The sequence below is a fragment of the Marmota monax genome, unplaced genomic scaffold, assembly GCF_021218885.2.
Source record: "Marmota monax isolate L192 unplaced genomic scaffold, Marmota_monax_Labrador192_F-V1.1 WCK01_AAM20220418_F8-fsc00254, whole genome shotgun sequence".
Lineage (NCBI taxonomy): Eukaryota > Metazoa > Chordata > Mammalia > Rodentia > Sciuridae > Marmota > Marmota monax.
In genome coordinates, this window is record NW_026694584.1 from 1841098 (window position 1) to 1857301 (window position 16204).

Here is a 16204-nt window from a genome sequence, read left to right on the forward strand (position 1 = left end):
GGTCGGGCAGGGAGAGCTGGGGGCTGCACAGCTGATGGCAGTCCCAGGTCTGTGCCAGAGCAGTCTGGACAGCATCTCTCCTCCACCCGCGGCCAATCTCTCGCTGTCCTGGCCACCTGCTGGAGGCCAGGCCAGGAGGAAGGAGCGCTGGCTCTGGGTCCACAGGCCCGGTTCTGGCCCAGACTTCCTGGCCTCAGAGGGTGAGCAGGGTGCCTTGCACACCACTGTCCATCTGCAAATGTGAGCCTACCCCAGCATCTAGAACCCTCCGTCTTGGTGTTTCACTGGGTGAGATGAACCAAGATCATGGAGTACAGCGGTCAGGACATCTGGCCAGGGGCAGGGCAAGTGCTACCTGTGCAGAACCCGTCTGACGTGCTGAGGTTCACTTTCTCTTTTCCTGAATTCTGTTTATGCCAAAACATTAGGATATCATTAAGGAACGTTTCCTCTGTCCCCCCCTTGGACGCAGGGCACCAGTGACCCTGCTCCTTCCCAGCCCTGTTCTGCTTAGTGGTCGAATGGGAAAGTGCCCTTGCATCCATGAGAGCTGTGCAGGGCCAGGCCTGCCAGGTGGGATGCCACTGCTGCCTTGCACTTCCCAGAGCTAGAAGAGCCTCCCGAGCACCTGCCTTACTGTGTGGGTCCAGGTACCTCTGGAGCCCTTGGAGCCACAGGCAGAGAGGGAGTTCAGGAGCCTGAAATTCACATGGCGTCTGCAGCTGATGCTCATCTTCTGACAATATGGCGTGTGTGTGTGACTTGAACGTGTGTGTCATGTATGACAGGCTCTACACAAGGTCGTTTTGGGGGGGAGTGACCAAAATATGTAAGCTAAGATTTTTCCAAATGAGATTGGTCTTAACATGTTTTGAAGTTTCATGAGTATTGTAAGAAAAGTTGCGGCCAGGGGAGGGAGCCATAGATTCTTGTTGGGGGACCTAGGAGGGTGAGGCTCAGAGGATGGAGTGACTGACCCAAAAGGACCTCTCAGGTTCATCTTGGGTGGTATCAGAAATAAATGAGCCACTTTGCAGACCGGGTTCTAACTCATGTCATTTCATGATTCATTGTTTCCAAAAGAAGAAATTATAATTTTTTTTTTTTTTTTTTTGCAGTACCAGGGATTGAATCTGGGGACACTTGACCACTGAGCCACATCCCCAGCCCTTCTTATTTTTAATTTTTTTCATTGTCAATGGACCTTTATGTATTTATTTATATGTGGTGCTGAGAATCCAACCCAGTGCCTCATACATGCCAGCAAGCATTCTACCACTGAGCCACAACCCCAGCCCCTTTTTTATTTTATTTTGAGACAGGGGCTCACTAGAAAGTTGCACAGGCTGGCCTTGTACCTGCAATTCTCCTGCCTCAGGCTCTCAAGTCACTGGGATTACAGGCGTGCATCACTGTGCTTGGCTTTTTTTTTTTTTTTTACTTTCTCTGCTGGGAGAGTGTTCTACCACTCAGCTACACCCCAATAATCAATAATGACCATTTTTAAAAATTGTTTTGGTGAGCCCCTCCCCTGAATGCTACCTCACCGCACTGAGTGTCCCCTGCCATAGTCACAGGGACAGGTCTCTCATGTGAAGTCAGGCACTTAACATGGATGTGAAATGCCAAATATATACAAGAGTGGGGGATTTCTGCCAGTTGATGGGGAGCCTGTAGAAAGGGCTATTTTTAGGCAAGGAGACCGGTGTTTTATACAGAAATGCCCAGGACCCTCTGGTACATTAGGGGTTGTGCAGGGTGTGTCCCTGGGTCCCTGCAGAGATCAGGTCCATACTGAGCCTGTGTGAAGCAATGGGGGCTGAAGGCCACCAGAGCCCTCCAGGGACTCCTGGGTGCTCTCTGGAGCCCTGTGGTGTAGGCGCAGCCGCTGGCCCAGTTCAGACGGTGTGGATGAGATTGTCCCCTACTCTTGACGGTGGTAACAATTAAAACAAAATTTAAAATTTTAACTAAAAAACAAAAATTTTGCCCTTTCAATCTCGTAATCTGTAGGTTATGTTTTTGAATGCACATAGACCCCCACTTTGCATGCCACCTTGAGTGAGCCTACTTAGGTAGTGAAGGTGTGACATGTAAACTAAAATGATGTATAAGGGAGCCTTCATTGACACCTACACATTTTGGAAGTAAAAATCTGAAAAGCAATACCAAAATAGTATAGAAAACAAATTTATCTCATTTTGAATGTAAAATATTTTAGGCATTCACACTTGTGGCTTTGAAAACCTTGATGGGGATCACTGAGCATGATCTTTTTTTCTGGTGTTGGGGACTGAACACAGGCTTCATGCATGCTGGGCAAGCTTTCCTCCACTGAGCTACACCCCTGCCCTGAGCACAAACTTAATGCTTAGAGGTCCGAGGGGAATGTGCAGAGAGCAGGTAGCACAGTGGACAAGGGTCAGCATTCTGGCTCACAGTCATAGCTCTGTGCTAACGAACTGCGTGATCATGGGCAAGTTGTTCAAGGAAACTGAGGCACCAGGTGGTCCCTAAAAGGCAAGCATATTAAAGAATCTTTTCCAGATTCCTCCCCTTGGTCATGGACCTGGTAAGTCTTATGCATACCCTGCCAAAGTCACCATCAGGATGCAGAAGCCCTGTGACAGACAATAACTTTTGTTCTTCATCAGCTGAAACGTTGCGTATTTTCATCATTTACCCAAGAGTGAGGCTTGTGAAACGAACATTCCTGTGTCATTCACCGCACCTACTGCTCAACACACGACGGTTCATCTTTTTATAGTTGTTACTCAACAGTGAGTGTTGAATACCTTCTGGTACCTCTCATTCTGGATGCCTCAACTATTGGAGGAGACTAGAACATTCAGTCAGATGGGCTGCGGCCTAGATGGGCTTTGCCTCATTAATTCTTCTCTGTCAGCTCTGCAGCCTGCATCCAGACTTTGGATGGAGCCTCAGGAAATCCTCCCATCCCCCTCCTCTGAGCCATATCAAACTCTGTGCTTTCTACCTGCAGGGAAAGTATAAAAGGACCAAATTTTTAAAAACAAACATCAGTGGCCTAAAAGTTTGGGTAAGTCTTAGAAGCACCAGGCGACCTGAACCAATGCTTGGTGGCTCATGGGGCCCACGGAGTGTGCCCAGGGTGCCGCTCCACAGCTGGGTGGCCCTGAGCACCTGTGGAGACACAGGGCCTCTGTAAAATAGGCTAAGCCGGGCTCCGTGCAGGGTTGTACAGAGTGGACCAGGAAGTGCACCAAGCAGATGTTCCCAAGGGCGGCAGGCTGCGGGAGGCCCCAGCTGCCTCAGCAGTGCCTTCTTGGTCTGGGCTTCCCCTTCTTCCTCTGGAGGCCACCTGAAGGAGCCTGAGAAGATAGAACCTAGATGTTCACGTAGATGGTGTCAGGGGGCCTGGCCAGGGCTCACCCAACACAGGGACCTGCCGCGTCCTGGTGTTCACCTGGACCTGTCCCTCAGCACCATTCCGTCCCCACTTGTGCCAACAGCAGCCCCATGACAGGTGGAAAACAGTGGGGGGGAGGGGGCAGCATGCACATCAAGGACTTGGAGGAGGAAAGGAGAAAGGTGGTTCAAGTGGCCCAGGAGGGCAGTGTCTGAGCCAGGAGCACAGGTAGGACATTAAGAGCCTGCAGGAAGGTGAGGCAGGACCACTGTCTGAGCTGCGCTGCAGGGGCCACAAGAATCTAAACTTGAAGTTCAGGGAAAGAGGACATCAAGAGAAGGGGTGGGAAGGAGATGATGTGGGCCTCCAGGAATGGGAAGGCTCTGTGGTGTGACTCAGAATGCGAAGTTCAAGTACAAGATGCTCCTTAGCTTGCCTGTGTGTGGTGTCACCCGCCAGGCCTCCTGGAGACAGAGGTTTGTGGCTAGTCAGCATATGTGTCCTAAACCAGGCCCTTGCCCCAGGTCCTCACTGAGTCTGCAGGCTGGTGGCATCCAGAAGGCACCAGGTCCTGGGCAGGTCAGCTGGAGAGGGAGGGGCAGCATGAGCAGGCCCTGATCAGGAACACGGGGTGCAGGGGAAAATGCATGTGGCTTTGGAAGGCTGTGGGGGACACAGCACTGCTAGTAGGGGCCGGGAGGCGATGGTTAGACTGGACACCTCAGAGCCCTGGGTCACTGCATAGCAGCCTGCAGGACACCTGGACTTCCCCTGTCACTAGCACTCCAGCTCCTCTGCTGCTGGGAGCTGCTGGTGACCCTCAAGTGAGGAGAGGGAGTGCCCCACGCAGGTGCCAGGGGATCAGGGAGAACTTCCCTTGCTAGAGGTGCCTCCCTGCTAGAATGATCCAACACACATCTGTATGAAGTCACAGTGGCACTGTGACAACATCTCCTGGAGGCTTCTCAGACTGAATAATGGAATACGGGGGGGGGGGGGTGTCCCTTAGGGGTCATCTGGTCCACCCTTCTGACCTCCAAGTGCCAGTCACAGCCATCCCTCAAGGCATTGCAAGGCCATGGATGGCACAGGTCCAGTGCTGGGCCATCTCAGGACTGCTCTGTCCACACTGCCATAGTTCCCTGGGCTGCGGATAACCTTGCAGGTCCTGGTAGGAGCAGCCTCGCCAGGGCCAACCCACCGCTCCTGGTCATTCTCGCCTCCCAGGTGCTGGCTCTGGCAGAGGTGCTTCCTGCCCAGGCCTCGAACCCTCTGCTGTCCACACCCGGAGCTGCAGGCGCTCTCCAGATCACAAAGGTGGACGCGTGAAGATCCAGAAATCTAACTGATTCTATCTTAAATTTAACCCAAACTGATTAAATGTCATTTCCAAGGTCTTTATGGCAGCCTTCATGAAAAAAAAAATTAAAATAACAGCCTCTTGCCAAAGGCCTGGTTAAGCTCTGGATGAACTGGCTTTCTTACTTTTTGGTTTTTGGTGCTGGGGATTGAACACGGGCTCATGAGGGCTAGGCAAGCCCTGGGCCCCTGAGACCACCCGGCCTCTCTGCACCTGTGCGTTAGTCTTTGTGTTGACCACTTGTGTTATAGGTGGACAGGGCTCACTGTGCAGACCTAGCATACACAGCTTAATTCCTGTAGTCTGCCCACACTCAGAGGCAGGAGCACTGCTGCCATTTCCCCCCGCAGGGACAGAGGTGGGACTCTTGCACTATCTATGTTTCAGCTTCATCATCAGTAAAATAGAGATAATAATAGTAGCCATTTGTAGAGTAAGAACTAGATGAGATACATGTTGTTAGGGAGGGGAAAAATTTCCTGCGTCCTTTTTGGTCCAATTAATGGGGGCCTGCTAATTTAAAAATTAACAGGAGGAAAAGCATTAAACTTCTATTCATATTCACATGCACAGAAGTTCACAGAAAAGAAGTAAGCTCAAAGAAGCAAACAGATTGGAGGACTTGGGTTCCATTTTAACAAAGGAAATGGGTTTGTTTCAAGGGAATCAAGGGCCAGGAGTATGTGGGGGACTGTGAAGATGGGTGACTGTAGTACAGGTGTCAGTGCATGCTCATCTTGATGCCTTCCCCATGTCCCCCAAGGAGTCACACCCCTTCCTAGTGTGGGAGTAGGGGCACCTTCACAAGGGAAATGCTTACCTTGATTTGAGGAGAACAGGAGTGGGCATCGTCCTGGGTGACCCAAGGCCAAGCACACCTCCTGCACTGTTGAGTCCCAGTGCCTTTGACTCCAAGTAACTATGCCATGGGTGGCATGTGGGAGGTATTTAGGGTCCTTTCACATGGAAAGTACTTAGCACTGTTCCTGCCCAAGTCCCATACCCACAGTAAACATTTGCTATTATTTTATATTTACTGTAGATCTTTGGTGGTGGTTGTTTGCTTTTCTTTTTGGGGATTGAACCCACTGGTGCTTTACCACTGAGCCACATCCCAGTTCTTTTTCTATTTTTTTGTTTTGTTTTGTTTTGAGACAGGGGTCTCACTAAGTTGCTTAGGGCCTTACTAAGTTGCTGAGGCTGGTTTTGAACTTTCAGTCTTCCAGCCTCAGCCTCTAGCGTCACTAAGTTTTCCATTGCTGTAACAAAAGCTCCTTAGGAAGAACAGAGGCTTACTTACCTCATGGTTTTGAAGCCTGAAAGTCCACACAGCACGACCCAGGCTCTGGAGAGGGCTGCCATCACCTCTCAGCAGATGGCAATGGCAGAAGCGCATACAGGGGCAAGTGACCACATGGCCACACAGATGCCAGCAGGACAGGTCCCAGGTGCCCTCTAGGGCATGGCTCCAATGGGCCTAACCCTAAAGGTCCCATCACCAACATCATGACTCCCAAGACCAAGGGCCCAACCTAGGGACGTTTGGGAGGACAAGCTTCAGGGTAGCAGGCTCCAGTTATCAGAGCCAGGGACACAGGGCAGCATAGTGCTGGTGGGGGACGGGAGAGGTCTGTGCTGGATCCTGAAGGCTGAGTAATGCTCAGAAGGAGGGAGGGAAGTCTCCAGGGCAGAAGAGACTGCATGACCACACGGGGTCATCTGGGATCTGTGTAGTGAACGCAGAGTCACCACACAGAACGCACCGTGCTCTGCCACTGAACCACACCCCCAGCCTTTTTCAAATTTTGAAACAAGACCTCACTTTTCTGCTGTCCTTAATAAAGCTTCTACTTTTAATTTGCAGATGCTAGCCTCAAACTTGTAATCCTATAGGGGTGTAGGCAAGGCGGCCAGAGGGTGGTCATCGTCCTGGGTGACCCAAGGCCAAGCACAGCACACTGGAGGATCCCCGTGTGGTTTCGTGAGCCACCTGAAGAGTCTGCCATTTATCTTGCTGTCTGGGAGGCTCTTCAAGATGACCAGGCAGATCTCTATTGGGGAAGGAGGGAGCGAACTGCAGCCTCCAGGTAAATTCATATCCAATTAAGGTGAACCAGGTGGTTGTTAAAAGACTGTCTGATGGATGGCAAATCCCATATACATATGGAATAGTCCAAAGGCAGTCGATAGCCCAGTATGGTACAGTAACGCACACCTGTGATCCCAGCCGCTGGGGAGGCTGAGGCGGGAGGATTACAAGTTTGAGGGCAGCATCTGCAAATTAGTGAGGACCTGTTTCAAAATTTTTAAAAGGCTGGGGGTGTGGTTCAGTGACAAAGCACTCGCCTAGCAGTTTCAGAATCAGTGAGCCAGTTTCTCTCTCAGGGACCATGGACCCTCAGAGGTCACCTGTGGGAGAACAAAGCCTCTGTATATACTTTCTTATTCCAGAGGCAGTGGGAGGAGCCTAACCCCTGGTGTGACAGAAGAGTCATCCTGGGCCCAAAGCTGGTGGGTATGCTTTCTGCACAGTCTTAGGACTTGGGGGAGCTTGGAGGCCTCCCGCCTGAGCTCTCTGCCAGGACCTCAGCTGGTGTGGGACGTCAGGGTGAAGCCAGATTTACAGATAGGTAGATAATGTAGTTAGGTAAATGAGTCTAATATGGAGTAAAATCAAGAAGGAAGGCCATATTGAGAATGGAGTCCAGGAAAAGGGGGAATTGAAAAAGTCCCCAAGGCCCCGAGCCCATCCCAAGGAAATGTTAATGAAGCAGCTCCCAGCAGCAAAGAGATGCTAATCCAAAAGCCCTTCCTGCCCAGATTACTTCCGTTCATCTGTGCCTCACCTTTTGGGCCTTTCCCCTTACATTTAATCAGTGCAAGATAACAGAACGAAGGACAGAAATGCGGAAAATCTGAAAGTAAGCCTTAGCTATAAAAGAGGGAAGACCACCCCCCTTCCATGGATTCCATCTCTTGGGTCCCCTTCTTCCTTTGGGGAGGGGAGAAGTCTTTTCTGCTGCCCTTAATAAAGCTTCTACTTTCCACTCTCACCTTGCCTGGGCGTGCTTCTCTGGTGTTGTACTTCAGCATTGGGGAAGCAGGGACTCCTCACAGGTAAACAGGGTAACAAGGGCACACAGCACGTCTGGGCACCTGTGCTTCAGCAGGCCCCGAGAGCCCCAGCACTGGACCACCTCCCACAGCCCATCTTCTCCCAGCTCAGAGAGCACAAGCTGCCAGCACAGGCTCCCTAGTGGCATCGCCCACTCCGGCTCTGGCGGAATCCTTACGCAAGTGCAAAATGGGAGAAGGCGGACCAGCGAAGGTGGGGACGAAGGCTAGAGAAAGGCCCACAGCCTCTGGGGCGGCTGGCCAGCCGGTTCCTCACCACGGTGAACAGTTGACACTACCACACTGCACTCACACAGGGTCAGTGGGTTGGCTGGTCCCGGGCCTGTAGCATCTGCTGCCACCTGCTGGCTGGCCCTGGGTGGACGCCCTGCCCTCTTTGAGCCAGCTTCCAGCCTCACCTCCCCCAGGGCGGTCCCAAGGTCATCTGAGGTGCCAGACCGGGCTGGGAGGCTGAGTTGTGCAAGCTCCAGACAGGCCAGAAGGTCTTCTCCCTGGGCATAGGCAGAAGGCGGCCTTTGCTGTGTTTGGGCTTGAAATAGCTCCACGCGTTCCCACCCTCCCCCCAGGCACAGCGTTAGCCTCTGGAGGAGTGCGAGCCCAGTGGATGAGGGTCACTGCCAGGATTCCCGCTTGGCTTGGGTGTCATTCTCGTCCCTGCGCTGGCCTCTGATGGATCTCTGGTCAGCTACCAGGTCATCACAATAAAGGGGGGAAAGGTGGCCGAGAGGCTGTGCTATTCTTAGGGAGTACAGTGCTGCACTGGCAGGGCCCTGCGAGGTGGAGGCTGCCCAAGTGTCCGTGGCAGATGGACAGATAAACCAATGTGGTGTGTACAGCGAGGACCATGGAAGGGGCGCCTGACTGCGCGGCAACGACGCCAGGGAGTTCCACGCAGCCGTGGGGAACGGGGCTCGTCACCAGCCGGGGAAACGGATGGAAGTGGGCAGAATCAGCCGGACTCGAGGGTCAGGGTCTTACCCTTTCTCTCATGTGTGGAAGCTAGAGAGGAAAAGGGGCGGGAAGGAGGGAGCTCCTGAGAATAGAGGTGACATCAGGAGAGAAGGGGAGGGGCCGGGAGGGGGAGGAGAGGAAAGGGAAGGCACTGGGAATGATGCTGACCAGTTACGACGTCCTTGACAAATCTACCGACGGAAGCTCAACTAGATGTAGGTGTTCTCCCTAATCCCAAGAAGTCTCTGATGTCCTCTCCAATCTGTGACCCTCCCTACCTGAGGCAGCAGCTATTCTGGTTTTTCTCCCCAAAGAGGAGAAAAACTTTGTTCTCAAAGTCACATAAAGGGAACCAGGCCACCTGCTTCGCGCCTGGCTTCTCTGACTGGCTGCTGAGGTTTAAGGTTCAGCCACCTGCTGTGCAGATCAGCCCTCTGTTCCTCTTTATTGTAGGGCGGCAGTCTGTTGTATAGATTTGCCCATGTTGGTTACTCTGTCCTGTCGATGGGCAGTAGCACTGTTTCAGTTTGGGCTATTACGGATAAGGGAGCTATGGACCTTCTTGTGAACAAACGTTGCATTTCTCCTGATAAATAAGTATGGGGTTTGAAGTTTGGGGTAATGGGATCAAGGTGCATGTGTATTTAAAGGTGTATTTAAAAGGTGTATTTAAAAACCTCTACAGAAAAATGAATCTGAATCCCTTTCTCTCTCCATGCACAAAAGTTAACTCAAAATGGAGCAAGGAGCTTGATATCAAATCAGAGACTCTGAGTCTGATAGAAGAAAAAGTTGGCTCCGATCTACATATTGTGGGGTCGGGCTCCAAATTCCTCAATAGGACACCCATAGCACAAGAGTTAAAAACAAGAATCAACAAATGGGACTTACTCAAACTAAAAAGTTTTTTCTCAGCAAGAGAAACAATAAGAGAGGTAAATAGGGAGCCTACATCCTGGGAACAAATTTTTACTCCTCACACTTCAGATAGAGCCCTAATATCCAGAATATACAAAGAACTCAAAAAATTAAACAATAAGGAAACAAATAACCCAATCAACAAATGGGCCAAGGACCTGAACAGAAACTTCTCAGAGGAGAACATACAATCAATCAACAAGTACACGAAAAAATGCTCACCATCTCTAGCAGTCAGAGAAATGCAAATTAAAACTACCCTAAGATACCATCTCACTCCAGTGAGAATGGCAGCCATTATGAAGTCAAACAACAACAAGTGCTGGTGAGGATGTGGGGAAAAGGGTACACTTGTACATTGCTGGTGGGACTGCAAATTGGTGCGGCCAATTTGGAAAGCAGTATGGAGATTCCTCGGAAAGCTGGGAATGGAACCACCATTTGACCCAGCTATTCCCCTTCTCGGACTATTCCCCAAAGACCTTAAAAGAGCGTATTATAGGGATACAGCTACATCGATGTTCATAGCAGCACAATTTACAATAGCTAGACTATGGAACCAACCTAGATGCCCTTCAACAGATGAATGGATAAAAAAAATGTGGCATTTATACACAATGGAGTATTACTCAGCACTAAAAAATGACAAAATCATGGCATTTGCAGGGAAATGGATGGCACTAGAGCAGATTATGCTAAGTTGGCCAATCCCTAAAAAACAAATGCCAAATGTCTTCTTTGATATAAGAATGGCAACTAAGGGGCTGGGGATGTGGCTCAAGCGGTAGTGCGCTCGCCTGGCATGCGTGCGGCCCGGGTTCGATCCTCAGCACCACATACAAACAAAGATGTTGTGCCTGCCGAAAACTAAAAAATAAAAAAAAAATAAAAAAAAAAAAGAATGGCAACTAAGAACAGAGAAGGGAGGAAGAGCATGAGAAGAAGATTACCATTAAACAGGGAGGAGAGGAGGAAGGGAAAGGGAGAGAGAAGGGAAATTGCATGGAAATGGAAGGAGACCCTCATTGTTATACAAAATTACATATAAGAGGAAGTGAGGGGATAGGGAAAAAAAAACAAGAGAGAGAAATCAATTACAGTAGATGGGGTAGAGAGAGAAGATGGGAGGGGAGGGGAGGGGAGGGGGGATAGTAGAGGATAGGAAGGGCAGCAGAATACAACAGACACTAGTGTGGCAGTATGTAAAAACGTGGATGTGTAACCGATGTGATTCTGCAATCTGTATACAGGGTAAAAATGGGAGTTCATAATCCACTTGAATCAAATGTATGAAAAATGATATGTCAAGAGCTATGTAATGTTTTGAACAACTAATAATAATAAAATTTAAAAAAAAGAAAAGCTAAAAAAAATTAAAAATAAATAAGTAAAAAAAACCTCTACAGAAATCTCCAAAGTGGCCAGGCCATTTTGTGCCCCTTCCTGTCTTTCATTAAAAGATGGAGGTATGATTGACATTTAAAAGTTCACCCTTGTTGATGTACATTTCTGCCAGTGTCGAGAGATGCAGTCAGCTGCATAACACCAGCACAGTGGAGGGGCACATCAAGCCCATCAAGCCCCAGGGCCATGTGTCCCCTTGGTGACCACCCTCCCCCAGCCCCAGCTCCTTGTGACCACTGATCTGTTCCTATATCTTTGCCTTTTCCAGAATGCCTTAGAAATGGAATTCCCCCAGGTGTAGCTTGAGTCTGTTTCATCCACTTGGCATGATGCCTTCTGCGTGGCTCCACCTACCAGCTCCTCCACGTGGCCAGCAGTCATCCATTTCACAGACCTACCAGTCGGTGGCCCTTCCCCCGCAGGCATACTGAGTGGTTTCCAAGTTGGGGCCATTATGAATGCAGCCTCTGCAAGTACTCACTCACGGGTTTTTGTGTGCGTAGGTCTTTTTTTGATGCGCAAATGCCCTAGGTGCCTAGACTGGGAAGGGCTGGGCTGGGGTTGAAGGCTGGCTCTAAGGACCAGCCAAGCTCTAGTCCAGCCCACATCCCTGCATCAGGCCGCAGAGTTCCAGCTGCACCTCGGGCACTCGGGCTGTCAGGGCTTTTTAGTTTTCATTTCTTAACTTTACACCTCTAATAGATGGTATCTCATTTGAGCTTGGTTTTGTTTTTGTTTTTTTTTGTTTTTTTTTGGAACCAGGGATTGAACTCAGGGGCACTCAGCCACTGAGCCACATCCCCAGCCCTATTTTATATTTTATTTAGAGTCGGGTCTCACTGAGTGGCTTAGTGCCTCACTGTTGCTAAGGCTGGCCTTGAACTGGCGATCCTCCTGCCTCATCCTCCCAAGCCGCTGGGATTAGAGGCGTGCACCATGGTGCCTGGCCTCATTAGAATTTTAATCTGTATTTCTCTAATTAATCAATAAAATTGACCATCTGTTCATGTAGATTTGAGACACTTTATACTCTGGGTAGAAGTCAATGTGACATATATGTGATTTGCAAATTTTTCCTACAAATTTGTGACTTTTCATTTCATTCCCTTTGGAGTCCCTTTGAAGAGCAAACATTTTTAAAATTAAAAATCATAAAATTATGATTATATAATTATAACTGTAAATTACATAAGTAAAATAGTAAAATTTAGTTATTAACACATGAATAATTACATTAAAGAATAATTAAATTAAGCATCTAAAACATTCTTAATTATGGATAAGTATCTAGCTGAGAAGTCCTTGCCTAATTGAAGGTCAAAACCACTTTTCTCCTATTTTTGCTTCTAGAACTTTCTCTAGCTTTAGTTGTACGTTTTGGTTTGTGACCCATTTAGGTAAATGTTGCATGTGGCACAGTTTATCTTCACATGGAGATCCACGATTCCAGCACCGTTGGCTGAAGACTGCCCGTTTCCGTCCCGGGCTCTGTTCTGGGTCCCTGCTCTTTCCTGCTTTGCCCCCCCACTCCAGCCTTCACCACGCTGACCCTGTTCCTATGGGCTTAGGAGGTCTTCAGTCAGAAGCCCTCAGGTTGGTTCCTTCTCGAAATTCTTCCAGATCCTTTGCCTTTCCATATGAAGTGTAGAACAGCTGTTGACTCCTGGTAGACTTTCACCTGGGACTGAGTGGAGAACTGGCGTCTCAAGGTGTTGGTGTTGACCGATGGTGAACCTCCAGCTCGGGGTCCCCTGGACCACCTCCTGTTTCCTCTCACCAGTGCTCAGTGAGTACAGAGCCGGTGCCTACGGTCGGGTACAGATATCTCCTGCGTTGTGTGCTGTTGTTGCCTTGTTGCTTACACAGCACAGACCCCGTCACTGAGGCCACTTCTCGATGCGCAGCTGGCTGGGGGCACTGTGGACTTGTACACAAGTGTTTGCGTTCCCACCTTCAGTTCTTTCAGGTGTGTGCCTAAAAGTGAAACTGCCAGGTCATATGGGCTTTACCCATGTTGTGTGGGGTGCTGGGGATCGAATCCGAGACCTCAAGCAGGGTAGGCAAGTGTTCTCACAGAGCCACATCCCAGCCCAGTGAGGAGGCTCTCCAATCACCACCCTGTTCGCAGCAGCTGCGCCACTGCACATGCCACCAGCAGTGGGTGACGGGGGTTCCATCCTAATGGTAGGAAGCGGTATTTCATTGCGGTTTTGATTTGCATTTCCCTAGTGAAGAGTAAAGTTGAGCCCTTATGTGTTAACTGGCCCTTTGTATGTTTTCTGTTATGATGTACTGTTTAAATCCCTTTTCTGTTTTTAAATTTTGGTTGTTTATTGTTCTATTGTTGATTTGCAGGAGTTCACTAAGCATTCCTTTTTCAGATATATTTTCTGCAAATGTTTTCCCCAATTTACTGTGTAGGGGCTATTCAATTTCTTAAAATTATCATTTGAGGGCTGGGGCCATAGCTCAGTGGTAGAGCACTTACCTCTCACGTGTGAGGCTCTGGGTTCAATCCTCAGCACCACATAAAAAATAAATAAAGAGATTGTGTCCATCTACAACTAAAAAATATTTTTTAAAAATGAAGAGTTTCATTAAAAAAATTATCATTTGATGGATAAGCAGCACATTTTAAATTTAGTGAAGTCCAGTTTACCTTTCGTTTTATGGATAGGGGTTTTTAGTACCATGTTCAAGAAATCTTCATCTTCCCTAAATGGTAGCGATAGCCCATGTTTGTGTCTGGGAGCTCTGCATTTCTGCGTCTGATGTTGAGACCTACCACCCTCCTGCGTTGTCTAGAGGACCCTCTGGCCTTCCAGCCCTACTTGTTCAAGGACTGACTTGACCCCTCCCTCAGTGTTGCTTTCCTTTTAAGAATTCTTCATATGAATGTTTATATATTAATACAGAAGCAGCTGAAGAGCGTCCTGTTCTCATTCTTCAAAAATGACCAATTCTGGGCTGGGGATGTGGCTCAAGCGGTAGCGCGCTCGCCTGGCATGGGTGCGGCCCGGGTTCGATCCTCAGCACCACATACAAAGATGTTGTGTCAGCCGAGAACTAAAAAATAAACATTAAAAAAATTCTCTCTCTCTCTCTCTCTTTAAAAAAAAAATGACCAATTCATATTTTGCACTGGTTTAAATTAAAAGGAATAAAGGGTCATAGGAAAAAAACTCAGCTTCCTCTCCCTTTTGTCTCTGGTGTTCCCAGTCCATTCACTGAGGCTAAGGCTGTCTGTAATTTCTTTTCTTTTCTTTTTTTTTTAAGCGAGAGAGAGAGAGAATTTTTTTTAATATTTATTTTTTAGTTTTTTTCCGGCGGACACAACATCTTTGTTTGTATGTGGTGCTGAGGATCGAACCCTGGCCACACGCGTGCCAGGCGAGCGCACTACCGCTTGAGCCACATCCCCAGCCTGTCTGTAACTTCTTGAGTGTCCCAGAAACAGGCTCCTTGTAAGCAATGCCAAGATTCTGGTTGTGACCCCTGGGAGTGTGGTATTACATGTGGATACGTTGTAGGCTAAAGGTAGGATCTCAGTATTGCAAATAATTCCAGCTCATTCTAAGGGATTTTACTGAGACTGCAAGCAGTGCCTACGAGGTTTTTATAGGGACTTATTCAATCCTTTCCTTTCACTTTACATGGGTAAAGAGAACATGGTACGATCAAGTTCAAAGTCACACATAAGAAGCCGTAACCTTCCCTCCCGCCCCGTTTTTCCTCTTTTGGCCATATTTATGGACTAATTCATTGGATCCATGTGCCAAATGATTGTTAGAAATGGCAAATTTGATAGGAAAAAAATTGAGGGGCTGAGAAAGCCAATAATTAGGATTTTTCTTTTCTTTTTTTTTTTTTTTTGCCATGCTGAGGATGGGACCCAGGGCAGGAGCCCTAACACTGATCTACCCCTAGTCCAGGATGTATTTTGTAAACAACAAAGAGCTTTTGCATGCAGAGGCTCCTCCTCAATGCAATCTGTAGCCAGCTTTCCTTACTGGTGTCTGACACTTTCCTTCAAGCCAGTGTCAGCTCTTCAGGTGATCCTTAGGATTCTGCTGCTTAGAAGGCTTTGGTTATCAGTGAAGGTGGGGAGTGCCTGGCCCTAGGCCAGTCCTGGGTGTCCTGGGACAAAGTGATTGATTCCGCCTCATGAACGCACTTCCCTCCACCCTGGTGCTGGGATGGGACCAGGGCCTCCTGCATGCCCTGCGAGGGCTGGACCTTAGCTCCATTCCCAGCCCCAACACAATTCCTGTTCTATGAAAGCCTCCTTCTTTTGAAATTGGACATGGATTTAGATACATGATTGATAAATATACTTACTAACTTATAAATGGTAATACCTTAAAACAAAATGCTCCATTTAGTACGTTCACATAAATCTCCCTGAGACCCCCAAACCTGGCCTTTTCCACACAGTCCTTTTGATCTGAGCCTGGCGCTGCCCTGGGAGCTTGCCCACCCCACCTAAGAAGGGAGGGTTTGGCCCTGAGAACCCCCAGCACCTAAAGAGCACCCTGGGCTCCAGAGAGGTGTGTGCCTCTGGGGTGGGGGCCAACTCCAAGACCCGGGACCGCGCCCAGCAGGGCTAGGCTGTGCAGCTACTGAAGGGTCCAAAGCCAGCGGGCAGGGTAGAGAGGGGATGTTTCCGGGTAAAGGGGAGGCCGCAGAGGGCAGCCAGACCCGGGAGGAGGGACCAGAGCCTCTGCTCTGCCCTGCGACCTTGACCCGCTCCTCCTTGGTTCCAGTTCTGTAGGAAACTTGCTCGTAAATCCGTGGAGAAGACAAAACCCCTCTGAATGGCGTCTCCAGCTGCCTGAATAGTGTCTGGAATGGAATTAGCAGAGTAAACCCGATGCTCAGTTTTCATATTTATGACATATCCCCAGATTACTTTCCAAAGAAATAGGATGATTTATGTTCCCGCCATCCAGTGTACAAATTCCTACTTTATTACACCTCCGCCAGTATTGATTTTTTTTTCTTTTTTAATGTCTTTACTAAAAAATAGACAAAGTTGGTTCAGTGGCCAC

General features: G+C 48.8%; 1 protein-coding gene across 1 annotated transcript in view; it reads left to right on the plus strand.

The window, feature by feature from the left end:
* The first annotated feature begins 12827 nt into the window (after positions 1-12827).
* The window catches only part of Cidea (cell death inducing DFFA like effector a), a 28188-nt gene continuing 24811 nt past the window's right edge, over positions 12828-16204 (plus strand). Inside the window, exon 1 of the mRNA XM_046421448.2 lies at positions 12828-12942. The gene's annotated coding sequence lies outside the window, so the exon portion shown is untranslated. The remainder of the gene's footprint in view (positions 12943-16204) is intronic.